Here is a 12,400-nt window from a genome sequence, read left to right as displayed (position 1 = left end):
TGCTGCACCATGGCCCACAGCTTCTGTACTGGCAACTTTGGCTCCAGAGTGGCCGCCTTGTCCCAGGCACCTGGGAGCCCTGACTGGGGTAGTGCTGGGCTTCTAAGAGCAGGGTTGCCCCTCCTGCAGCTGTTAGAGAAGAAACATGGCCACTTCGCTGTGCTCTTGGAAGCTGAGGGGCTTGTTGCTGGTGTTGAGTGTCAGGACTGGATGATGTTTGTTGAGAGTGTATGGAGTGCCTGGCCCTGTGCTAAGCATTTATATCATTTAATTGTCACTAGCACCTTATGACATAAGTACTGTCACTGTCATCTTTATTTCATGGCAGAGGACATGGCAGAGGGTTTATAACTTGCTGTAGGACCCAAAGCGAGCTGGGTGGAGCTAGGATTCAAACACAGGCCCACAGCCCATGCTCTTGACCACTCCTCTGTTTTACCTCTGGCTGTACCCACATCAGCGTTGTCTGGAAACCTGCTGCAGATGCAGATGCCCAGCTGCACTATCTGCTGAGACCTGCCTGCAGCCCCATGGGATCAGCTGTGTGGGGGCAGAGGGCACAGAGGTGGGTGCGAGGATACTGACTGCAGCTGCCCAGCTGGGTGGCCTCAGTGGCTTCCCAGCCCTGGGCCGCAGTCATGAAGATTTAGCTCTCTTCCCTGCATTCCCAAATGCATATTTTCATTGCAAAGTGACAAATCCAGTTATCTCTCAAAGGGTTGAGTGGGGGCAGGGGAGGGAGGCAGCAGAGCTCTGCTGCCAAAACTAGATAGAGAATCTGCAGCCTGTCCAGACAGTAGGACAAGCAAGCCTACCCCACCTGGTGCTGCCACCCAGCGCACAAAAGAGCAGCAAGAGAAAGTTCAAGAAGCAGGTAGAGTGAGAGCTTCAAAGAATTACAAAGGGGGTGTGTATGGAGGGGTGTGTGTGTGCCTCTGAGCCTCTGCTTTGAGACTGGGGGCAGAGCTGAAAGGAGATGGCTTTAGGGACTCAGAACTTGGAAGGAGAAGGTTGGAGCTGCTTGAGATGAAGCCGGAGGGCCACTGCCTCAAGTGCCCAGGTAGGTGGGGCACAGGGCTGGTCTGCATTGGCCCTGCGGCCAGCTTCAGTCCCTCTGGTGGGCAGGGGCCCTGCTGGGGGCCGAATGCCTGCTTCCCATTCCCGGCTTCAGCTCTGTTAACCAGAGACCTTGGCATGACCCAGCATCTCCCTAAACCTCCGTGTCCTCATCTGCACCTCCCAGGGTGAGAGGATCAAGTACATTAATTCATGGGAAGCACTTAGCCGTTTCTGGCACAGGTTAGTACTCAGTGTTACTGTATTCACAGAGCAATGGTATTAGGACTCACTTAACATTTTTTTTTTTAATGGCAGCTCACATCTTAAATTACTTTTTTAAAAGGAAGCTTCATGTTACTATTGTAAATGGAAAGCCAGCACTACTTGCCGTTCACAGTAGGTATTCGTCCACATGAATCCAGGACAGAAAAACAAATGATATTCCATTTTAGCTAGTCACTGCTGTTGTCCAAGCCCTTAGCCTGATGCCTGCTTTCTTTGTTAAAATAAAAGTCAGTTTATGAAGATTGGGAGTGGTACTGAAGCCTCACTGGCCCCTCACTGAGACATTCTCCTCGATAGATTCAGAGGACGGAAGAGAAACGAAAGAAGAATGACTTCCTCACCGTATGATTCGGTGCTGTGTTTGTAAATTGTTTATAATCGTCGTGTGCACCACCCCAAATCATTTCACACCCTGGCAGGTAACAGTACCCCACAACTGTAGGAAACATGGTATGATCTTGAGCAAGCTATTTTAAAAGTCTCACTCTTTGTAAAATAATGCATTTGTGTGGTTCAAAGATGATATAATATACAAATGTACATAGAGAAAAGCCTTTCTCCCTCCTCTGTCCCCATCCATCCACCCTTCCTCCACTCCACTATAACTACTGTTCTTAGTGTCTTCTAAATACTTCCAGAATTTAGTTATGTAAATATGAGCAAACATGAATATACTATTTTTTCTTTTTTAAAAAAATACAAATAATAGAAAATTTGGCACGGTTTTCTCTGCCTTTTGCATTTTTCATTCAGCAATAATATATCCTGGAATGTTTCGTAAGAGTAAATGAAGAGCGTTTTCATCTTGCAGTATTTTGGTGTTTGAGTTGTCGACCCTCTCTTGGGCTCACCTGTACCATAGGGGATTGACTCAGTTGACCCTCAGGGCCTTGCAGCTCTGACCCTGAACCAACCCATGGGGTTTTTCTCTGAAATGTGGGGATCTTGACAGAACTGTCTCCCCTTTTCCAGGGCCCGAGGGGGGCTGTCACAACCTGATAGGGTTTCTCAGTCTCCTTTGCAGTTGGATAGGGTGCAATTTCTGCCCTCAGCTGGCTCCCTGCAGTGGCCTCACCTGAGCACTGCCTCCTGGCTCACACTGCACTCTGAGATGAGCTGAGAGGGCCTCTCCACAACCTCTGACAGGCAGGGAGTGACACCCTTCTGGCCTCCTCCATTCTGGAAAAACAAACAGGCTGGGCTAGACTTCCACAAAGGCCGCTTTCAGCTGTGAGACTGACCCCTACCATGGAGGGCCTTGCCGTTAGTAGACACTTGATGGACTTTGCTGCTGCCTGGCTTGGCATTGCCAACGTCGCTGTCCCCATTTCCTCTAATACCCCATTTTCTTTCTTTTTTGAAATTCAATTTTTCAGTTCAGGGGTACGTGTGCAGGTTTATTGTATAGGTAAACTGGCGTCATGGGGGTTTGTTGTACAGATTATTTCATCACCCAGGTATTCAGCCTAGTACCCATTCATTATTTTTCCTGATGCTCTCCCTCCTCTCACACTCCACCCTCTGAAAGGCCCCAGTGTGTGGTGGTCCCTTTTATGTGTCCATGTAACAACCCATTTTCATGAACATCTGGATTAAGGAGGTTAAGAAAAGCCTTGAAGAGTGACCAAGACCACAGCTTTCCTTAGCTCTGAACTGGCTGATGAACTCCCAATGCCCTTTTGCAGGGACCGGAGAGACCCCACCGCCTTGGTGTGCAGACCCGAAAGGCTGTGGAAGTTGTCTCGTGGCGCCATCTGGTGGAATTTCCGGACAGGAGCAGGAACTCCCTCCTGCAAATAACACTACAAATGGATTCATCTGCCCTCCTGCTCCCGGTGAGTGCTCACCTCAGTCAGCCCAGGCTTGGGATTACCTTGTATTTTGGAAAGCTTTCTGGTGGAGAGCATGCACAATTCCATTATAATTTCTCATTCACTGTGGTTTCGTCCTGGGCTGAGCCTAGTGCCAGGAACATTCATAAGTTTTGTTTCATTTCATCCTCTCCCAAGCAAAGAAAAATAGATGTCCTTCCTTTTTCCCAGAGTAAAGTAATTTATATGTGGCCACACAGTTGGCAGGCAGCAGATCTGGAGCCTGCCTCTCCAGCCTCCAGCAAACTGAATCTGGGAGCCCTAGGGAGGGCGGAAGGTGGCTGTGGAACCCCAGGGAGAGGGTTTGTCACTGGGGTCCAGTCTTGAACCAGACCTTCCAGGATTTGAGTTTTCAGCCTAGGAGACAGAGTGAGAAGTTTTAGACTTGGTTATTTTGTAGCCCAGGGTTGCTGTGATCATGTTAGGTGACCCCAGTGGGAGGGGCTTGCTCACTGTTTAAGGCTGCACTCTCTCTAGGTGGGGGTGGCTACATCGAGCCCGGCCTCACCCAGTGCAGCACCCACCAATGCCTCACAGTTGCCTGTCCTTACTCAGGGCCTTGCGCCAGGTGGTTCCTCTCGATGAACGTGATATTTGTGGCATGGGGCCCATTGCCTAGCTCTTGTCTTTTTCATTGGAGGCAAGAAGCACGCGAATCAGACAGGCTCCCCACTTGGTAGCTGTGTGCCTTTGGGCAAGTTCCTTACTGTGCCTCATCTGTGAAATGGGGATGATGTGTCATCTAGGGTGGTGTTGAGCTCCAAATGGAAGACGCATATGCAGTTCCTGGCGGGTAGCAGCATGTCATGGATGAGGGTTTGTATCAGATCACCTCCTGCAGGGCCCATTAGTGAAAATTGTCTGCCCTCAGTAAAGAAAACGTAAAATGCAATTTGCTTTTGAAATTCTGGGAGGAAAAAAAAGGAAAAATTTCCCAATATGTCTGCTTACCAGTATCATGCAGTTAAGACATCTGCCTCTGAGGCATGGGTCTGTGTGAGCGTACTCATCGGTCTATGAGTGGGTATGTTTGTTTTTTCTTTTTTGCAGCTTTGAGCCCAACTAATCCTGAGAAATCACTTTCTTCTGATGAAGTGGCTAAAATCTGGACGCTGTCAGCAAGAGAATATACAAGCCAACCACAAGCGCCTGTGACAGGGTGTTCCTCTTCCTCTGATAGTGGTTCTCAACCCAGCCACACTACCAGTTCATCTGGGCAGCTTTCAAACAAGCAGCCTGGGTTCCAGTTCCAGAGCCATGAGCCAGCCTTCCTCCAGGTGGGAGCCGCCCTGTCCCCGGGGAGCAGGGTTTGTGGCTCCTTCCCTCTCACAGGCCAGACTGAGTTTCCGAGGGCGGGGATCATGCTCGGTTCTTTTTTGTATTCCCAGTCCCAGACAGAGGCCCTGGCCCTTTGTCAAAACTTGGGGACTGCTCTGCAAACTGCATGAGAAGGCATGAGTTACCAGCCCAACTAAAGAGAGGAGGGGACCCCAAAAGCAGAGCCCTTTCTTCCTGCCTTGACTGGGTTGGATCCTGGCGACTTCTCTGTCACCTGTGCACTCAGGAGCATCATTCTCAAGTTGTAGGTGCAGGCAGCTCTACCCCGCAGCACGTGTGGGATAAAGAAGGAGGGAAGAAAGAAAGGAGGGAGGAGGCGGGGAGGGAGGAGGAATGAAAGAACCTAGGTCAACAGTATAAATGTAGCCCTGAGCTGGGGGTCCCAAGGCTCCCCGTGACATCTGCCTGTATCCCAGCATCTCTTTTAAATGAAGAAGCAGCCTTCCTTGAAGACCCACCAGCTGGGAACTGCTGCCCACTCCCGAAGCCTGGGGGAGGGCTTCTCTCTCCCTCCTCTGCTCCACTTGCTTCTCCTTGGAGTCAGGTGACAGGCCAGGCCCAGCCCAGGGTGCAAAGGGTGCAGTGACCCTGGGACACAGGGATGTCATGGGAGTGACTCATTGTGGCCTCGCAGCTCAGGAAGGGGATGCATGTGCTGTCTCCTTGCCTCTGCCTTATTCCAGGGGAGTTAGACTCTTGCCTTTTGCTCCCAAGCCCTTGAGAAACCAGGGCCGGATCTACTTGGGCTGTAACTACCAGTGCCCTGGTTATGCTGGAGTTAGAAACTCAAATGCCCTCAGGGACCAGATAGGTGCCAGAGAACCGTGTGAAGCAGCTGGGTCCCAGGCACCAGGGAGGGGTGTGGTCTGTGGAGGACTGGATGGGGCAGACCCTCCTAAAGGCTTCGTGGAGCTGCACAACACCTTGCGGGGTAAGGCTGATGCCACTGCAGCAGGGATATTGGCGCTCCTCCTGGCTCAGAGCAGGCCCTGGGGTCTGTGTACTGGCTCCTCCTCCCCCTAGGAGCTGCGTGGCCTCAGGGAATTCAGCCCCTCCCCTAAGCCTCAGTTTTCTCTGTAAATGGGGGAAATAATGCCTTCTCTTGGGGTTGACATGCAGGAAAAGGGGAAGTTTTATATTCCTTACGTATTCCGTACTGACATGTTCTTGATACGGCACCTCTATTTGTTTTCTGTGCTGTGTCACAAATCACCAAAAATTTAGCAGCTTAAAACAACACACATTTAATATCTCACAGTTCCTGGGCATGGCTTAGCAAGTCCTCTGCAGAGCTGCCAACAGTGCCAGTCAGAGCTGGATTCTCATCTGGAGGCTTAACTGGGGAGGGTCCACTTCCAAGCCCCCTAGATTACTTATTGAAAGAATAAGCTGCGCTTTCTTGTGGGTATAGGACTCATTGCAGCTTGTTTCTTCACAGCCAGCAATGGAGAGAGACTCCAGAGCTAGCTCTAGGCATCCCCTCCCCTTTGCCACATTCTGTTGGTTGGAGCCATTCACAGGTCCCACTCACCAGGGGAGGGGATCACAGAAACTCATGAACACCAGAGGCTGGGATCATGGGGTCACGTTAAGTCCATCCACCATAGCTCCTGATAGCTTGATGGCCACGATTACAATTGATTGGGTGCCTACTATGTACCAGGCAGGGTGTGAAGGATTTCACACTTACTATCCCGTCTATTTAAGTTGTTGTTTTGATAACTTAGACTCAGAGAGGCCAGGCAACTTACCTGAACTCACTCAGCTGTGAAGTGGCGGGATTTAAACCCAGGTCCCTCTGCTCCCTGTGTCTTGGGTCTTCCTTGGACATTACACTCAAGGCCACGGTCAGCATCAAGCTGTCCCTAAGGAGTCCTCCAACACCTTAAGGTAGTTGTTTCAGAAGCCACTTATCTCCCTGGGTTCAAGTCCTTTAACTTGTTCAGTCAGGCCCTGTCTTTGGCTGCTGAGTCTCTGTCTCACCTTCCTTCGGCTCTGTCCTCAGATGTCTCTAGAAATGGTTCAAGCTGCTTGTCCCTTGATTTGTCTGTCCAATGATTCTTCTGTCTCCTCTCAACTCCTTCCTGCTTAATCAGCTAATTCCACAAATAGCCACTGAGACTCCCTTCTATAGGAAGGCCCTGTGCTGGGTGCTGCCCTCCATCTTCCCCCAGGGTTCTTACAGTCTAATGAAGAGGCGGTGTGTGCAACTCTAACTCCAGTTCAGCAGTTCAATGAAAACAACACCATCTTTAGACAATATAAAAGTCATTTTCTCTCTGTAAGTTAGGAATAGAGAATACAGAGGGGGCTTAGGTACCTTCACAAGGTTATCAGGAATGCAGGCCCCTCATCCAGCAGCTGTGCCTCATCATTCAAGATGGCTGCAAAGCTCCAGCCATCATGCTGTCATTCCCATCAGCAGGAAGAAGAAAGAGGCAAAGACAAATCATCCCTGACCACCCAGACGAGGTCAGCTTCCTATTCATATGCTCCCTTGGCACCTTTGCTTCCCCATCACAATGCAGAGAAACTCATTCTTTGTGTCCTTGTTTGATGTTTATTCACCACTCTCCCTTGCCTCCCACCAGGTTAGAAGCTCCATGAAATCTAGCATTGTGTCTGTCTTCTTTGTTGTTCTAGTCCTGCGGTCCACCGCAGTGCTTGGCATGTGGTAGGTGCTCAATAAGTAGTTATTGATGGAAGGAACACTCAAGATTGCACTTTAAACATGCTCTTAATATTGGGATGAGTCAGAGTTGGCCTGGCCCAAATCTGGAATCTTCCGAATTGAGTCTATGATGATGAGTTTTGCTAAGGGTTGTACATACATGACCTTGCTTAATCCTCAGCAGAACCCTGAGGGGAAGATTCTGCCATTTTCTTCAATTAGCAAATGAGAAGACGTCATGAGGTTATGGAACTACTAAACAGGAAAGCTGTGATTTGAACTTGGCTTTCCAACTCAGACCCTCTATTTACTTACCTAGTGACTGTCCAGGACACCAGGGTGACCACAGTCCCCTCCAGGCCCCCCTCCTGCAGCCCTGGCTAGCTCCCTCGATTGCCAGCAGGCAGCTCAGTAGCCGTGTGTTCAGTCACAGTGCTGAGGAAGCATCATACACTTGGCCCCTTGTCCTGAAGTGGGGCTTCACCTGCAGAAAATGGAGGAAGGGCAGGAGGTGCCAGCATCAACTGGGAGAATGCCAGTTCTCCAGCGCTCCTCCTCCTCTAGCAGATTTCTAGGAACCTTGTGGTCCAGGGGTTCTTTCAGACTACAGATGAAGGCTGGTGGGGCTGCCGTGCTCTCGGAGGAGGGTTGGAGCATGCCTTGCAGTGGTTGCTGTGTGTGCTGTGGTTTCCATTTCTGCCCACTTCTTGGCGGGCCCGCCTGATAAGGGGAAGGTGATGGGAAACTGATACCTGTCTGTGCTGGGCCCCCTTGAACCATGTGGGGCTTATAGAGACCCCGGGCCATGGAGAGGTTCTGAGGGCCACTGGAGGAGGGGTCCTAGCTTCTCCCCTCAGACTCCACAAAATACCCCAGGTAGGGACTAGATTCTGGCTGGAGTCAAGGTGCTCAGAGCTTTGCTGGGCAATTTGGTCTAAGCCTTTGTTGCACAGATGGGACACTGAAGGCCAGTGAGGCAACAGGCTTGCCAAGATCACACAGCCCGTCAGTGTCAGAGCTGGCGCTGGCTCTCTAAACTGGATGCGCTCTGTGGCTCCTTTGACTGAACAGTTCATCCGGCCCACAGGCCTTCAGAGGGGCATTTGGTGGAGGGTCCTAGTTTGACACCTAGTTTGAAGAGCGGGTTCCTGGCTCTGCTGTGGAGGTCCTGCTGGGACCAGCCAGTTCTGATCATGGCTGCCAGAAGGTGGCGCTAGGCACCCAGTTGCCACTTAAGTTCAAGAAAAAGAGAATGGCAACCCGGGGTCTGGGTATAATTAGGGGAAGAGGCCAGTTTTGGAGCTCAGCTTCCAATCACCCTCCCGCCCTGGCACACTTGTGTGTGGGCACCCAGGAGCAGGGGAGCAACTGGAGACTGCACATTGGGTTCCTCTGGTCCCAGATCCTTTGGAAGGTTGCAGTGTGGGCAGTGAATGGGCGCCCAGATGTGCTCCATTTACTCATCTTGACTAGATGATAACCAGAGATGGAATAAAAGCAGCCAGGATGGGTGGGTGCCTATCTCCAACAGCGAGACTCAGCCTGGGCCCCAGCTCAGGCCTTTCCACCTGGCTCAGCTCCCAGGTGCACCCCTTGCATGGCACAGAGCACTTCGTCCCCTGCTGAGGAAGGGCCAGAATGCTCAGGGTGCCCCTGAGAGAGGCTGTCTCATTCTTGGGAACTTCCCCTCCTCCCTTCACGTTTTCTGCTCTCTCTCCATCTCTCCTTCCTGTCCTCTCACCTCGCTCATCTCTCCTGCCCCTTCTTTTTCCTCATGCTCACCTCGTCCCAGTTCCCCCAGGGACCCTACAGGTCTAGTCCCCACCCCCAACACCTCATCTGCAGAGGCAAACAGGGACCAATATCAGTGAGTTTCTAGGATGTGGTTTCCATGGTGACAGTACATCTCCCGCCTCCTTGGTGCTCAGCCCTGGACAGGTTGCCGTGGAGACTCTCACCTCATTGAGGAGTGATTTGTGGGACTGTTTTTCTTCTTTACTTCATCGTCTTCTGTCCAGAAATTCTGCCAGCCCAGACAGCATTTTCCCCACTCTTGGCAAACCTGGGCGCCTCTCCAAAGGGCTTCCCACCCAGGGTCACTGAGGCCTGGAAAGCATTTTATTTATGCGAGGTATTCCTGGTAACCTTCTCCGCCTTTCATAGGGTGCGTGAGCGGTCACCACAAACAGGCCAAAGCTGACCCGATGCCCACATTTTCTGCCCACAGTATCCTTCCAGGCCCCTGACTTGTTCCATGCAGTCAGTGCACGCCAACCCTGAGAGCTTCTGCTCAGTGGCCATTTTCCTTAAGCGTCTTTGGAGAAACAGTGACAGTGAGAGGGTGAGGTGGGAATAATGAGCACAGTGAATCCAGGCAAAAGAGGTAGGTTAGAAGGGGGAGAAGTACCGGAAAGGGAGGAATGAGAGGTGGGCAGACTGGGGGAGCTCGAAGGGAGAGGGAGAGGTGGAGGGTGAAAGTTGGTCACCAGAGAAAGCCAACCCGTGAGTCTGCAGCAGGAGTATTCCTCTGGTGTTAATGCCCTTTATAAATCACTCCGCAGCTCCAAACCCAAAACAGGCCTCTTCTTTCTCTGCCAAGTAGAAAATGTGTTCGCCGACATAAAAACATATTAAGTACATTGTGGCCCTCGTTCCCCCCAAGTTGAAAGCCATTACAATAATTAATTAAGGCAGGAGATTAATTAAAGAGTCGTTTCCCCCCATTCTCTCCGAATAGATCAATCAGGAGGTGGGAGAACATGTGCTACTCGGCAGACAGAGAAGGGGGGCTGGAGGGGAGGCCAAGGGGCAGCAAGGCAGTTACAGACGCAGCCAGAGACAAAGGACTTCCGTGCTGGGGGCTGGGGGCTGGGGCTGAGAGGAGCTGGCAAGGAGGCCCCCAGGAGGGAGAGCTTATTCTGCTTCCAAGGACCTGTGATCTGACTTCCCTTCTTGGTGTTCACAGCCTGAGGGTCGCTGTCACCATGGAAACAGGCCTGGGGACAGGAGGAATATCAGCCCTCTGCTCCTGGACTCCTGGATTCCCCTCTGGGAGTGAGAGTTCCCAGTGAACAGTTAAGGCCCCAGGAGGCGTTTCTGTGGAGTGGCATGAGGGGTGGTGGCCTCCCACTCCAGTGCCAAGCCCAAAACCAACTCCACACGAGCATTGTCAGGCTGATGACAAGCCTGAAAGATTTGTTCCTCACATGTGCCACACTGCAGACAGGACAGGCTAGTATTAGCTCAGGCTGAGAATCATTAGTCTTTTAGGTAACTTTTCTCATTTTGGTAAATTTTGAGTTCTTAATGATTGCTTTCTCCCTTTCTCTCTCCCTCTCTTTCACTCTCTTTCTTCCTCTTTCTTATGCCTTTGGCTGATCTATTTTCTAGCTGAATTTCATATTTCTAAGAAATGTTTATATCATGTAGTGTGTTTCATGTGTGCATAGTGAGTTTAACCCATTCCACCCTGTGTCTCTGTCTTGCTTACTTTTTAGACTTCCAGAACTTTCCGATTTGTTCAAAAGCACTGCTCTTGTGTTTCTGTATTTTTTATGATCTTTTTCATATTTCTAATAAACATTAGAAAGGGGTGGTGCTCCATAGATGATTCCCCATGATATCCCTGGTATCGTTTCCTCCTTTCTGTTGTTTTATTTTGGGTTTTTGTATCTTTGTGCATGTGTGGACTTAGCAGGCGGTTAGCTCTTCTGTTGAGAGGAGATGGTTCAGCAGAGTTGGGTGATGAGGGAGCAGCTCATCCAGCATCTACTCTGCCGCTTACAAAGTGTAACTCAGAATCACAAAGCAGCACACCTTTTACTCACTCTGTCATTATGAATGGGGGCTTAGTAGGCACCAGGCTTTGGAAACGCATAGTGGACAAGACAGATGTGGTCCCTGCCTTCTGGGGGAATGACAGTCTGGTGGGACAGATAGACATCAAACAATAAATACACAAGAATATAGCTACAAATTGTGAAAAATACCACGCAGGCAAAACCTAGGTTCTTTGATAGAGAATAGCACATGCCTACTTTAGGCTGGGGGTCAGGAGAAGGTGACATTTACACTGCAGCAGAAGCCAGCCAGCCAAAGTGAGCAGTGAAGAGTGATGGTCCCCAGCAGGAGTGGAGCCATCAGAAGCTGATGAAGCTTCAGCCTCGGGGCCCTTCAGTGCACTAGAGCCTCACAAGCCTCTGGGGGTGGCCCTAGCAATAATGGGTCCACATGGTCATATGTTTTTGTAAAAATTGCAAAAAGTTCTTTAACTGAAATCAGTTAAGAGCACTGACAAGTGGCTGGGTAGGGAACCACTGGGACCTGGCTGAGGAAATGCTGAGTTGGGGAGTCTATTTGGGTTTAGGGAGATGTATTTACATGCTTGTGGCACTTCCATGTATGGTCAAGGTCAAGGTCAAGGCCATCGTGGGGTGGGAATGGCTCCCAGGCACATTCTTCCTGCCCACTGTGCTGGGCAAGAAGGTGCAGTATTTGGGGTTGACCGGAGCAGGCCCTTTTGCTGGCGGGGAGTGTGGCAGGTGGGGCATGGAGCAGCGTGTGGCTGGGAAGGTGCAGAGGCAGCTTCAGGGTCTGGAATATTGTTTTGAATTTCGTGAAGTTTGTGGAATTTGTCAGCTTTTTAAAACTTGTAATTTGTTTGGACTTTTCTCATTCTAAACAAGTTTTCACTTATATGCCTAATTTTGCTTTTGAGTTTCTGAATTTCTGAATTCTGAATTCTGAGTTCCTTTTTTTTTTTTTTTTTTTTTGGAGACAGGTCTCTCTCTGTCGCCCAGACTGGAGTGCGGTGGTGTGATCTCAGCTCACTGCAGCCTTGACATCCTGGACTCAAGTGATCCTCCTACCTCAGCCTCTTGAGTAGCTGAGACCACAGGCATATGCCACCACACCCAGCTAATTTTTGTATTTTTTGTAGGGATGGCATTTTGCCATGTTGCCCAGGCTGGTCTTGGACTCCTGAGCTCAAGCAGTCCCCTTGTCTTGGCCTCCCAAAGTGCTGGGATTATAGGTGTGAGCCACTGTGCTGGGCCCTGCATTTCATTTTTATGGAACCTGTGCCCTCCACCCTCCAGCAGGCATCTGGGCTCTGCCGCTGTCTGCTGAACCTGTCTTCTCCTTTGTGGCTGAATGGTGCTCAAGGGGATGTCCTCGG

The sequence above is a fragment of the Chlorocebus sabaeus genome, chromosome 9, assembly GCF_047675955.1.
Source record: "Chlorocebus sabaeus isolate Y175 chromosome 9, mChlSab1.0.hap1, whole genome shotgun sequence".
Lineage (NCBI taxonomy): Eukaryota > Metazoa > Chordata > Mammalia > Primates > Cercopithecidae > Chlorocebus > Chlorocebus sabaeus.
The sequence above is the reverse complement of the archived record's forward strand: the minus strand, read 5'-3'. Positions refer to the sequence as shown.